Genomic DNA, 13,379 nt, shown 5'->3' on the forward strand with positions numbered 1-13,379 from the left:
GAGATCTCATTTAACGCAGTAGGGGATACAATCTTTGCGCTGATACATCGCACGATCGAAGCTCTTCCACTTCATCCCCAATCTTGAGCTTCCAAACGAAGGAATATATATTGTGAAGAGAGTTAATCACACCGACGCCTCATGAAACGGTGAGCTGTATTTGCAATTTCTCTTTATTTTGAAGATTGCCTCTCAGATATAACCTTTTGTAGAATGTATGCAGGATTTTTCAGTATTCTCGCGATCCATGGATATTAATATCAGGTTTGCTACCATTCATATATTTGAATAGCCAAAATTTAATTTAGAAACGCAGTTTGTATTAATTAATTGCACATTAGCAATCATCGTAGCTTATTGTCCTGTTTTTATTTTTCTTCAATGTATCTTTTCGTATGATATTACTTTACGAGAATCCAGTATTTTTTCTTAGCAAATATTCAGTTTTGTATTCTATCGTTTACTTCTGTTTTATTGTGTCTATTCTAATCTGGTCGGAACTTCTGCTTGTTTCATAGTTATGCAATATACATAATAACTGCATGGGGTTTTGGCTGTAGTTTTAGAATAATGTTTTTCCTATATTACTTTAGGTCTAAATTTTGATAGCAATGTAACACAGGAATCTTAGAAATGAAGATTCTGTTTATAAAATATTGATGATGTTAGCATAGAAAGATGTTAGAATGATCTCATCGTTAATAAATGCCATATTTTTTCGCATTCATTTTAATCTAGAAGAGTTCTATATTCTTATTAATAATACAAATAAAGTACTATAATTAATTATGGTTAGTGAAAATTATAACAATAAAATGTACCTTTTATTGATTATCGATGAAAGACTTCTTTAATTCTTCACAGTTATAAGTCCAAAGGGGCAATTTGCCCAGAAGGGCTATTAATTTCGTTTTGTTTGGTTCGTTATAAATGCGTTGGTTCACTATAAATGTCGGTTCACTTTTCAAATCGTTGCCACCAAATATTAGAGCCCTGTATTATATTTAAAGAAATTAAATGATGAAGAATCTGCATAAATGTATATATGTACTTCAAATGTTTGTAATGTAAACGTGAAATTTATTTGAGAGTAAATTAATGACAGATTCGAAAACAGCATTTTAAAAGGTCTCAAATTCAACGGAAAAATTGCTTTTACAAAGAAATTAGTCCGAAAACAGGTGGCGCCATCTAATATAAAACTGGTTAACTAATTAACAGAATTCGGTAGATCGTCAGTTAGGACAATACAGTTAGTTATCTTGATTTTTTAGATGAAGTTACCATTTATTGGAACCTGAGTAATATATTCTATGTATTTCTATATGCGTAATAAAATTATATATTAACTTAGGAAACAGTTATCAGAATATGCAGCATATTAAAGATATTTCGTCTTAATTACATGACTTTCGTTTTGATATGTATTTGTACTTGTAAAATATAATTTAAAGTTTAGCGGGACCTGATACGTATGGTCTCCTCATTTTTATGACATGGACACCATTATTTTTAAAAATTTTTAAATATGATAACTTTAGCTGTGTAGCGTTACCCACAATTAGAGGCATTTAAAAATTAGGCAATCCAAAAGTATTTAGAGACTGCTAGCAGGAAAATAGGTATACGAAATCCTTTGATTCCGTTTCTGCTGGGAATGTAGTGGAAAGGCACCCACTGGTGCCCAAAGTTTTCCTGTTAATCCAATAAAAACTAATAAAGACCTTAAAAGAGATCTATTGATATTGTTACGAAATGCCTAGCTGTGGCAAGATAGCTTCCCCGCAAAGCGGCCTTAGGGTTGCTAAAAAGTAGCAAGGAAAGGCACAGTTGCCAGATTTGACGTGAAATCGCCCATTTGGTGACAGAATCGGCGATATGCCATAGACGAAGCGAAAACATTCCAGAACGCATTCTTAGCGGGATTTCTAGGGAATCTTCTTGAAGGTTGGCTAAAGCTGTATATACCTTGTCGGCGTAGCAGTGTATCTTGAGAAGTATTTAGAGTATTTTGAAATCAGCAGTAGTAACTTGAGTTCAGAGATTAGAGCTTGAGAGCGACCAAACCGAGTCAGGAGCTGTACTTTAGTGCCTTGCCGTGCAACTGTGTTGACCGTTGTAGCCTGAAGGTTGTGTTGCTGATTATTTCAGCGTGTTTATCGTAGTTTTTCGACCGCTGTAAACGTGTCTTTGGAACTGTCCTGGGGAATACTGTTGAATAAATTGTGTTTTGATTCTTCATCAAGTGTTGTCGTCAATCACTCCAGATCGACGAACTCGCAGAACGCAGCAATATATGCACAGGACCTAGTAGAGTCAAGCGAGTTTTAGAAGTCATTTGTGCTAGAGGAGGCTATATTTCTTATTCATTTTATTATTATCGCTGCATATGAAGGTATGTATATAAATTATCAAAAACTTGCCTTTCTCCCAATTAATTTGCTCAGTATAGTACAGTTCCTGAAAGCTAAGGAATCTCACTTCAAGATATCATTAATTGCAGACAATTATTTCATTAATGCTTTTAATATATTTTTCCCTTCTCCTTTCTGCATGCCTTCGTGGTGCAATGGTAGCACACTCAGCGCGTATTCGAGAGGTCCAGGTTCGAGTCCTGGCGAGGGCACTGCTCATTTTTTGATGTAAATCTGCTTAAAAATAACTTGATTCTACAGTGGCGCCCGAACTAAGAAGGTGGTGGATGATGATTCTTCACTACCAGGATTTGGCACTACCAGGTCCCCTAATCCCCAGTCGCCCTTTAAAAGGGGGAGTGTATAAAGTATTTTCTTCCTCCTTTGTGCATGCCTTAGGGGTGTAACGGTAGCACACTCGACGCGTATTCGAGAGGTCCAGATTCGAGTTCCGCCGAGGGAATTGCTCATTTTTCGTGCTTCTCCTACTTCAAAAAAATTTAATGACTCAACAATTTTATTCAAATTTATGTTTTATTTACACAAATTATCAATTCAGAAAAAAATCGTGAATTAGAAGGCCTCACTTAAATAGACTCTGCTACTGCTAGTAAATAGACCTAGCAGGAATTCTAAGAATTCTTTGATCTTGAACATTCCCGAATGTCCCAGAATATTTTCAAGTTCCTCGAATGTCCGAAATCTTTCAGATAAGAACAAGAAGAAAAGAGAAAAAAAAATTCTCTAGTAATAAAAGCAAAATCCAATATCCGCCTTTAATGTAAAATAAATTCAAAAATGCAGTTTCTAAAATACACCTCTATTTATTACCTTGAAAGAAAATTTAATCAATGAAGTGCATAATTAAGATTCTTGAATTTCAGTTAGAGTTTAAAATTCAACTGCCGTGACATGCATACAAAACCCCGTACACGTGCACGCAATACTCATATTTAATTCCTGATACCAGACTTGAAACATGGGATTCTACTCGTACTAAGAACTGGCCTTCAAACATCCATCTTTTCTTTCATTCCGACTCTGTTCAAATATTGATCATTATTTGCTTGTTTTGACTCATTCTACTCTGTTTACTTGAATGAATAATGATAAGAACTGAAATAAAGATACAGGTTTCCGTAACTTCTTGAACTACAATACCTCAGTGCGTTCGATAAAACTTCTTATAAGCCGAAATGATGAACAGCGAAAGGAAAATTACAGTAAACTTCCGATTAACACTAGGGCAGTACCGAGGACGACGTCCAGCGTTAACCCAAAATGACAGCTAGTTCAAAAATAATTAAATGTCATGAATGAGTAATTATCATAAATTAATAAGAAAAATGTTATTAGCAGTTTATTTTTTTTTCCAAGGAGCTTAAACCATCAGTATTCAAAACAAAAAGAAAACTATTATTATCGTTTGCATTATCGTTCTATTTCCAAAGAAGTCGATGTAAAACTGTCGATTAATGGCTGTACACTTGATTTTTTTTTTTTTTTTTTTTCACAACTGAGAAATTTTCTTTTAGCAGATGATTTTTCCGTATTTATAGTGTTACGAATTTTGCACATAGATAGATAATTTTAGTGCAGTTGTATGTTAAATTGTTGTATTTCTCTCTGTAATGTAACATGAAAAATCGAGGGAGAGAAGCTATGGCAGAAAATTAAGAATACAGGGACCAGTCCGTTTAACATAGTGTAAATGAGTATTTCTGCAATTTGGCGAGATATCGCCAAGCTGGAAGGATTTTTGGAGACTAATTTTTCGTTTCCAAATTTGGCGAAAATTCGACAAAGGAGATCCAGTCCCTGTACATCGTAACAAATATTGCAATTGAATAAATGTAATTGATCACTGTATTAGCTGTAACCATAATTTGGTCGACATTCATATTCCCTCCTAGTACTTTCGATAAGCAGAAAGTACTAGGAATATCTGGGCGGTCGGGTGAAAACTATATAAAGCCTGAGAGAGTATCTGCTCTCAATTGTTATTAACTATTAGCTTAGCGTGAGTTCAGAGTACTGAGGTATCCCCGGGTAGCTTTCTCTTTGGCTGCGATTTGCATTGCCTTGTGTTTAACTTTCATAGTAGTTTGAAGTGTAACTACTGATTGTACTGTGTGATATTGGGAAGCGTTGTGCGACTATTTTTGTGGAAATTTCCAGATCTCTGAAGTGTTTATTTTGATAAAATAAATTGTATCACCCTATCAACGGAGCTATGTATTCGGTCTCTTGCGAACCGTTAAGCACGCAACAAAATATTTGGTATTTCGTACGCAATGTTCTTTGAGTTTTTGTGTGTGCGTGTGTTTTCAGGGGACAGTTTTATTTTACGCTGAAAGTTTATGATAGTAGTTTTTTCATCGTTCACAATAAAGAAACTTAATTTTTTTAGGCAAGAATCGGTTCATCTGCAAACCGGTTAATTCCTCTTCTGGTTAACTGCGATTAACGATATTTAAGATAGCCCCTTTTAATTGTTGAATCCTATGATTATCTAGAAAGATCTGAAATTCGAAAACTCGGATTGTCGTTCATTTTTCAGCATTCTAATCTTTTAGACCTTAACTTGAAAAACCGTTAATGTTTAAACTCAAAACATTGAAAAAATTACTTCCCCCCCCCTGATATTCAGAAGATATATATACAGAGTCATTAGATTTTTTTATGCTGGAGACGTGAAAAATGCGAGTGCCCTCATGTTCGAACTCTGGATCTCCCGAAAACGCGTTGAGTGTGCTTCCAGTTACACCACGAAGGCATGCGGAAAGCAGAGAAATAATACCTTATATATTAACTTAAAAATTTAGCATGAATAATACAATTTCACTTGATCTGAATGACTAATAACCCTTCACGACGACCCCTGAATATTATAACCCTACTTTCCTAGAATGAATTTAGAGTTTCGTGTTTACTTTCTATCTGTGATAGGTCTTGAAATAATCTGGTTAAATTTCAGAAGCATTAAAGAGGAGAAAATGTTTATATATCTATATATATTCTGAAAGCTTTCAAATTTTATATTACGTCCAAAGGAGCGTTTTTCAACGTTTCGCGTGTTACCTTTATTTATTAAATATCATGTTCTTCGCTCTTAAACCATAGAATTCAATTCAGCGGCAATATTACAAAATATTCAAAAGAGCATATCTTTAGAATTACACAGTCTCGCGCGCTGGAGTTTTTTTTTTTTTTTTTTTCCCGTACAGTGCTGCCAATGCTAGGTTTGAAATCGTTGTGTTTCTTAATCAAAAACTTAAAAATGCTTTACAAACTATGAAATAGATAATAAATCAAAATTCCAAATTTTGGCTTCCAGATGCCCATATTCGAGTGGAGACGTACGTTATTCAAAATTTGATGGCTCTAGGTACCGTCGTTTTATCACAACGCGAGAAACACGCATACGTTTATGATAGTGAATGTACGCAAAATGCCAAAACGAAATTAATAGCCCTTCTAGGCGAATTGCCCCTTAGGGCTAAAAATTCATCTTGGTGTTAAATGCTTTTCGAAACTAAATAACTCGTTATTCAGATATGAAATACATGCTTTTCGGATCCCCCCCCCAAAGTATGATCGATACGAAGAAATCTTATGAAAAAAACACAGAATTTTATTTTTATTCTATTTATTAGCCCAAAGTGGTAATTTGCCTAGACAGGCTATTAATTTCGTTTTGAAATTTTGCGTCGTTTCACTATGAATGTCGATTCACGTTACAAATTGTTGCCACCAAATATTAGAGCCCTACATTATATTTAAAGAAATGAATGTATGTTTCTCGTACCTTTAAAAAACAAAGGTACCTAGAGATATTAGTTTTGAATAACGTAGTCCTTCACTCGAACATGGGCATCTGGAAGCCCAAATTTGGATTTTGTTTTATTATCTATTTCATATTTTGTATAACAAATTTTTGATTAACAAAATCAACGATTTTAAAGCGAACAATGGCAATACTATACGGGTTAAAAAAATATATTTACTCCAGTGCGCGAGACTGTGTATCGGAAATTCTAAAGATATGCTCTTTTTAAATATTTTGTGATATTGCTGTTGAGTTGAATTTATGGTTTAAGTATGAAGAACATGATATTTATTAAATAGAGGTACCACAGAACACGTTAAAAAATGCTGCTTTGGGCGTAATATTACATCAGAAAGCTTTTAGATTAATTTAATAATTTTGTTTTTTTTATTTTATTTATTTAGTCATTCGTTCAGTTCAAAATATCTATAAATACGAAAGCAAACATATCAAACTCGACGTCTGAGAATAAAATAATAATGCTAAGGAAATCAAAGTAACAAAGAAAACCCATGAAGAGGTCTTTTCAAAACTCCATGCATAACATCTATTGTAAGCACTGAAAGAACTGACCTAGAAATTTGCCCAAAATTCTGAGAAGCAGAACGCTGGATAGGAAAAAGTGGATTAAAATAATACCGAATGCCGAAACAGGTTGTACCGAGTATAGTGTAACGGGAAAGGGAAAAGAACAACATTGGATTCTGAAAAAGTAAATAAATAAATAAATATTATGACGTCAAAATTTTAATTTAAACTTTTTTTTAGTCACAGCTTTTCAGTGATGTACAATACACTAGGTCCTAATATGACCTTTATTTTAGCAACTCTTGCTAGTTGACATTTACTTCCAGTTATAAAAATTATTTAAATAATGCAAAGATTCCTGTGCTGACATTTTAAAATTAAAAGGAAAAAATCTGATGTAGGCACCACATAACTTCCTTCTACGGCGTATTAAATTATACACGTGTTTTGCTGCATTTTATTTGAACTTATTTCCTTAGATACATATTTCTCAATTAATTCTATTCTCACTTTGCCGCAAAGCAAAAGTACATAAAACCTCAAAACATCTTCATGAAGGAGTGTGATATACAGAAACACATAAAACACCAGGTACAGTTAAAGAAAACAATTTTTACAATTAAAATTAAGGTTTCTATGCGAATTCGGCTAGCGGCAAGAACATAGATTTTTCGGTGAACAAAACTGAAAGTCTACCTTTCGTTCCACTCGGTAAAAAGACACGGAAGATGCACAAACTGACTCAATTCAATATTCTGCTAAGTTTCAAATGTAAACAAATATGGTTGCTAAGGTAAAAAAAAAAAAAAAAAAAAAATTAAGGTTTGAAGCATATAAACTATTTTAAATTGAAATGAAACATATTTTAAATTGTTAATAATTCTACAAATACTGCATGCAGCATAAAAAAAGCATACAAACTTTAACCGGAAGATAAGAACAGCATAATTTAATCATTTTAAAATTATTTTTAAATTTTTAAATTTAATTTTTCACTGCAGAAAACTCAAAGTTTATTTTTGGTCCCATTCGGCAAAAAGATATTGAAGGTGCAGAAAATGACTTAATTCTCTACTCTTTTGAATTTCAAATGTAAACATATGGAGGTTCATTTGGCTTAACTCGCCACTTTTAAATTGTTTATAATTCTGTTGCATTTAGATTAACTACAGGTTCCTTAACCGGAATATAAAAGACTAATTCAATCACTTTTAAAACAAAAAAAGCACAATTTACGAACATATAAGAATAAAATACTAAGTTCAGCGAGACAGGTAACAGAGTGGGTATGTATATATAGAAAGAGAGAAAGAGAGAGAGAGTGGGTATATATATATATATGTTATAATAAAAGCAAAGGAAATGACAGAACACTGTAGATGCGTGATTAGATCCATATTGAAGAATTTTGATTGCGTAGTATTTAAAGAACTTGGCAGTCGAGGCAGTTTTACTTCCATTTTTATTTCCAATTGATATTTGTGGCCACAATCACTTGGCACTCTAGTCGTGCCTTTCCACAGAAGATTTACATTTTTGATATTGTTAAGATAGAAAGCAAGCCAGCGAAATTACATCTTAGCACAGTACAGAGCAAAAGCTGAAGTGCGTAGTTATGAAAGATGGAAGCACGCGAAGAGAGAAGTTTTGGTTTACAAGGACAGTTTCAGTTCTTAATTATTACGTCATCAGAGTTGCGCGGACCATAGAGTGATCTAGAAATGACGCAATGCAGAGAGGTTATTCCGATTTTAGAATAGAGAGGACGAATTAATGTTTATAGTTATATTATAATTCTGATTCATATATTTTTATCTTACATATATATATATACTTTTGGTGCAGCGGATTGCATCCAAAAAGGGAGGTGCACAACTACATGTTATAGCAGTCCCAAGTATAAAATTTGAAGTTCTGAGGCTACTTGTTTTTGCGTTATGCTAGATACATACGTAGGTACGTACGCATGCGCAGACGTTACTAAAAAGTCTCTTCTGAATCCATTTTAAATCTTTTTTGCAACCCTTTTAGAGAAAAAGAGTCCTTTATTCTGTCCTTACGTACAGATGTCACGCAAAAACATCGTTAAATTGCATATCAAATGGATCAGATGGTTATTTTCGATGAAATATGATACCCCAAAATTTTCGCGATTAAAATACTTCCTTTACTTCGTACAAGGAAGTTAAAATATGTATATTAAGGGAGATGGATTGTGCTTGCTCTGTTATGAGAGGAAAAATAATCTGCACCACATATTAGAAATACGTTTAAAAAATAATTCTAAAAGGACCTCTGTTTGGGCAGAAAGTAGAATAAGGGCCATTAAAAAAATATACACAATAAAATTTTTAGATTGGGAACAACTAGAATTAGAACTAGAAAAAAAAACCTGAAATTTAGGGAAAAACTAGACTGGAACTGAAAGCATAAGTTACAGCTGGAGAATGAACATGCCGGAACATTATAAACCTCGGTCTTCTAAATATTTCGAACTACAAAATAAATATAAAAAATTTCAAATTACGACATAAGTATTTATATTTAATAATTTTTATACAAATCTAAAACTGGAAACTTGTCCGCCTTTGTAAAAATGAAGACAGCCAACTGGTACATCACTGTTACTTTCCGCATTGAATTAGGAGATAGTGTCGTAAGAATCTTTTCCATAGCGATAATAAAGGAATGATGAAATCAATGTTACGCAATAAAAAAAAAGGGCGGAAGTTGCATATTTCATACCTTAGTAAACATGGACCTTATAAGAGATAGACTAACCCAGTGGGCGGGGCGCACGTCACCGACATGTCTGCTAGAAAGAGTTAGGACGATCTGGTTTACTTTAACACTGAAACCTATAGCGTTTGTATCACATAACTGTTTTTAATTATTAAATGTGATACGTTGTATAGTGATGAGATTATGAAAGTCACAGTTTATTTCAAATAGGATTTAATATATCTCATTAGTGTACTTTTTACTGCATTTCGCGCATTGTTTCCTTGCATAATTCTTGCACAAACATCTTTACATAGGTAAAACGGTAAATACTAAGCACAAATTTTATGAACTTAATTTTGCGTTAAAATAAAGTAAAATTAAATAAGATTGATAGTACGTGATGCTGTGAAATAAATAATGTAAAATTAAACAAGATCTGATAATTTTTTTTTTAATTTCATGAACATTTTCAGGCAGTGATTTTCAAAACTATAATATCATTACAAAACGATTATTTATTTGATTATATTATCATTAAATTATTAATATTGAAATGGATTATTTACTTTAGTAATTTATAAAATTCGGAGCATAAAATTTTGAGTGTAATGAAAGAAAAAAAATCTGATGTTGTACACCACATGACTTCCTTGTACGGACGCTTTTATATTCCGGTTAAGGAATATTAAATTATATGCATTTTTTCTTGCATTTCATTTAAACTTATTGGATTGAATTAAATGTATTTCGCCGACAGCGCATAAACCCCAATGGAATAAATGCATTCTTTAAAATTCACGCTAGTATTTGTTTACCATAGCGACACTCTGGCGCTAGATTCACTTAACAGTATTATATTTCGTTCATATTATAACTCATAATTCACAAAATTTATATCATTTAAAGAATAGAATTATCTAATCGTTGCCACATGTTCTATTCAAATACTATAATAAAGCTCGAATGATGTATAAAAGAAATTAAGCAAACAAAACAAAAAAGAAACATTTTTTCACAGACAATTGAGTATTTCTCATTTAATTAATTCAGTTCTCACTTCAAGAGAAGGCAAAAATACATAAAAACTCAAAATATCTATATTAAAAATTACGAAGTAAATCTTAAACACTTATTTCCTCGAAAAAATTCCAGAAAGGATTAAGCATGATTTAATTGGCAATAATAAATGAAGGCATTATCTTTGTTGTTGCGAAGCTAACAAAGCTACAATCAGCTTTTTCTTGACAATTATACACGCTGCAATAGCCAACCATTGTAAGCTTCTGCAAGTCGTCCCTACTCCGCCGGATATGGTCAAGGTGACAGACGGGAACGCGTCAGACGAGGGAGAAAACCCGTTTGGTTTGGTCTGTTTCTTATAAGGTCCATGTTAGTAAATACGCATTTCGTTTCAATCCCCGAAGAACTAGAGAACCTTTATATTTAATTAAAGACTTAAAATTAGTGGATATTTAAAACATTTTTTCAGTGAGATTTTCATTCACATCGGCTGAAATGAATGAAGGCTAAAATGTCTCACTAAAGACCACTTATACTTCATTTAAAATCCTACATTTAAAAAAAAAGAGAGAGTGTGTGTGTGTGTGTGTGAGAGAGAGAGAGAAAATATTATTTAAAAAAATCTGACGTGAGCACCACACGTGACTTCCTTGTACAGACTATTACATTAGTCACATTTTTTGCTACGCTTCATTTAAACTTATTTTCTCTGATTTCATTAGAGATATATTTCTCATTCAATCAATTCAGTTTCCACTTCGCGACAAGATAAAATATCTTCATTAAAAGCTGTAAAATACTCAAAAAAAAAAAAAAAAAAAAAAAACTAAAACCCCCAAAACAATTGAAAACATTTTTTTTTTTTTTTTTAAAAATTAAAATTTGAGTTTCTACGCCAAAACAAACAATTCATCCAACGGGCAGGAAGACGTTTTCGGTGCAAAATATGTTAAAGTTTACCTTTGGTCCCACTCGGCACAAAGACCCTAAAGTTGGAGCAGACACTGACTTAATTCACTATTCTACTAAGTTTCAAATGGAAACAAATGGCTACTCCATTAGGATTAGTCCCACTTAAACAACATTTAAATTAAGACACAAATAATACGCCGAACAAATACGAATTCAGAAGTCAAACAACAAAAATCAGCGTTATATTTTCAAATTTTCACAGGACTAGTTTCGATGGTTTTACCGAATCACCATCCTCAGCTGCAAAAGCGCAAATGAACGAGATATATCTCCAAATTTGAAAATATAACGCTGATTTTTGTTGTTTGACTTCTGAATTAACATTTAAATTGTTGATAATTCTACAACTAATTATATGCGTATTAACTAAAGACATAAAATTCTTAACCGCAACATAAGATTAAGATTCAATCACTTTTGAAGAAAAAAAAATGGAAAACGTACCAACATATAAGAATGAAAAAACAGAACTTCAGCGAGCCGGGTAAGAGAGTAGATATATACGTAGGTCAGTTAAAAAGTTTGTTGCACTACTGCGTAAATATGTTCAGTCTAAGACTATTTGAAGGACACTGTGTGGCAACACTTCAGACATGTACCTTTATCGCCTAACGAAGCGACTTTCCCGAGGCAAGTTTAGTTTTTCTGATAATCAGTCGCAAACATGTCTCGACAGCTGCAAATAGCGTCCAAATTGGAAATGCGTACTGTGATTCCTTTTTTTGTGGGGAAAAGGTAAAACTGCACTGAAATTTATGGGCAGTTGCATGAAGGGTATGGTGAAAATGCAATGTCACGTCAAGCTATCGCGAAATGGTGCAACATGTTTGAGAATGGACGACGCTGAGAGCGAGGGAAGACCATCAACTGCAACAGATTGGGAAATCGCTCCTCGCTTGAATGAATGCATTCTTGCAAACAAATGCATAACGATAGACGAAATCTCAAATGAACTGGATATTTCTCATGAAAGTGAGCATTAAATTATTGCTGATCACCTTAAAGTTTGTGCTCGATGGGTGCCACGTCCATTGACAGAGGAACATAAAGGAAAGCGTTTTGAAAGTGCATCTGCATTTCTGCAACGTTACCAAACGGAAGGAAATGAGTTTTGGGACAAACTTATGACTAGAGATGAGACTTGGATTCACTACTTCTCACCTGAAACGAAATGCAGCTCTCTCGAGTGGAAACATTGCAGTTCCCCGACACAAACAAAGTATCGAACTGTTCCATCTGCAGGAAAGGCGATGATGACGCTGTTTTTCGACAGAGAAGACGGGGTGCATACAGAGTTCATGCCGAAGGGTGCCACAATTAATGCATCTTCTTATTGCGAAAATCACTAAAAAATTGACGGCCACGTAAACTGTCGAAAGGCATTGTGCTCTTGCATGACAATGCAAGACCGCATGCAGCAAAACAAACGTGCGAACTTCTAAGAAGTTTAGGTGGGAAGTGTAGAATCACCTTCTTTATAGCCCAGACCTTTCACCTCCTGACTTCCATTTGTTTGGTCCCATGTAACAAGAGCTTTCAAAGCGACGGTGCCATTCGGATGCCGAAGTGAAAGCTGCAGCCCAACAATGGTTATCGGACACTGGACGGGATTTTTTTGCAGAAGGCATCGAAAAACTTGTACCATGCCTCGACAAATGCTTAAATAACGGAGGTAATTACGTTGAAATGTAGATTTTGAATAGAACTTTAAGATATAAATAAAGTTATTGTAAAATTTTGCTCCTGTTTTTTTTTCTTAGGTAGTGCAACTAATTTTTTGACCAACCCTCGTATATTCGTTTGGTGCAGCTGGTTGTAGTGAAAAAGAGAGATGCACAACTAGGTATCATAGCAATCCCATATACAAAATTTCAACGTTCTGCGGCTAGTTG

General features: G+C 33.6%; 1 protein-coding gene across 2 annotated transcripts in view; it reads left to right on the forward strand.

Moving 5' to 3' along the window:
• Positions 1 to 13,379, forward strand: part of LOC118201454 (uncharacterized) — a 97,608-nt gene continuing 84,229 nt past the window's right edge. For both annotated transcript variants that reach the window (XM_085819533.1, XM_085819536.1), the window contains exon 1: positions 1 to 149. The gene's annotated coding sequence lies outside the window, so the exon portion shown is untranslated. The remainder of the gene's footprint in view (positions 150 to 13,379) is intronic.

This window comes from Stegodyphus dumicola, chromosome 6 (assembly GCF_044657685.1).
Source record: "Stegodyphus dumicola isolate Sdum_Otavi_A_Nest chromosome 6, ASM4465768v1".
Lineage (NCBI taxonomy): Eukaryota > Metazoa > Arthropoda > Arachnida > Araneae > Eresidae > Stegodyphus > Stegodyphus dumicola.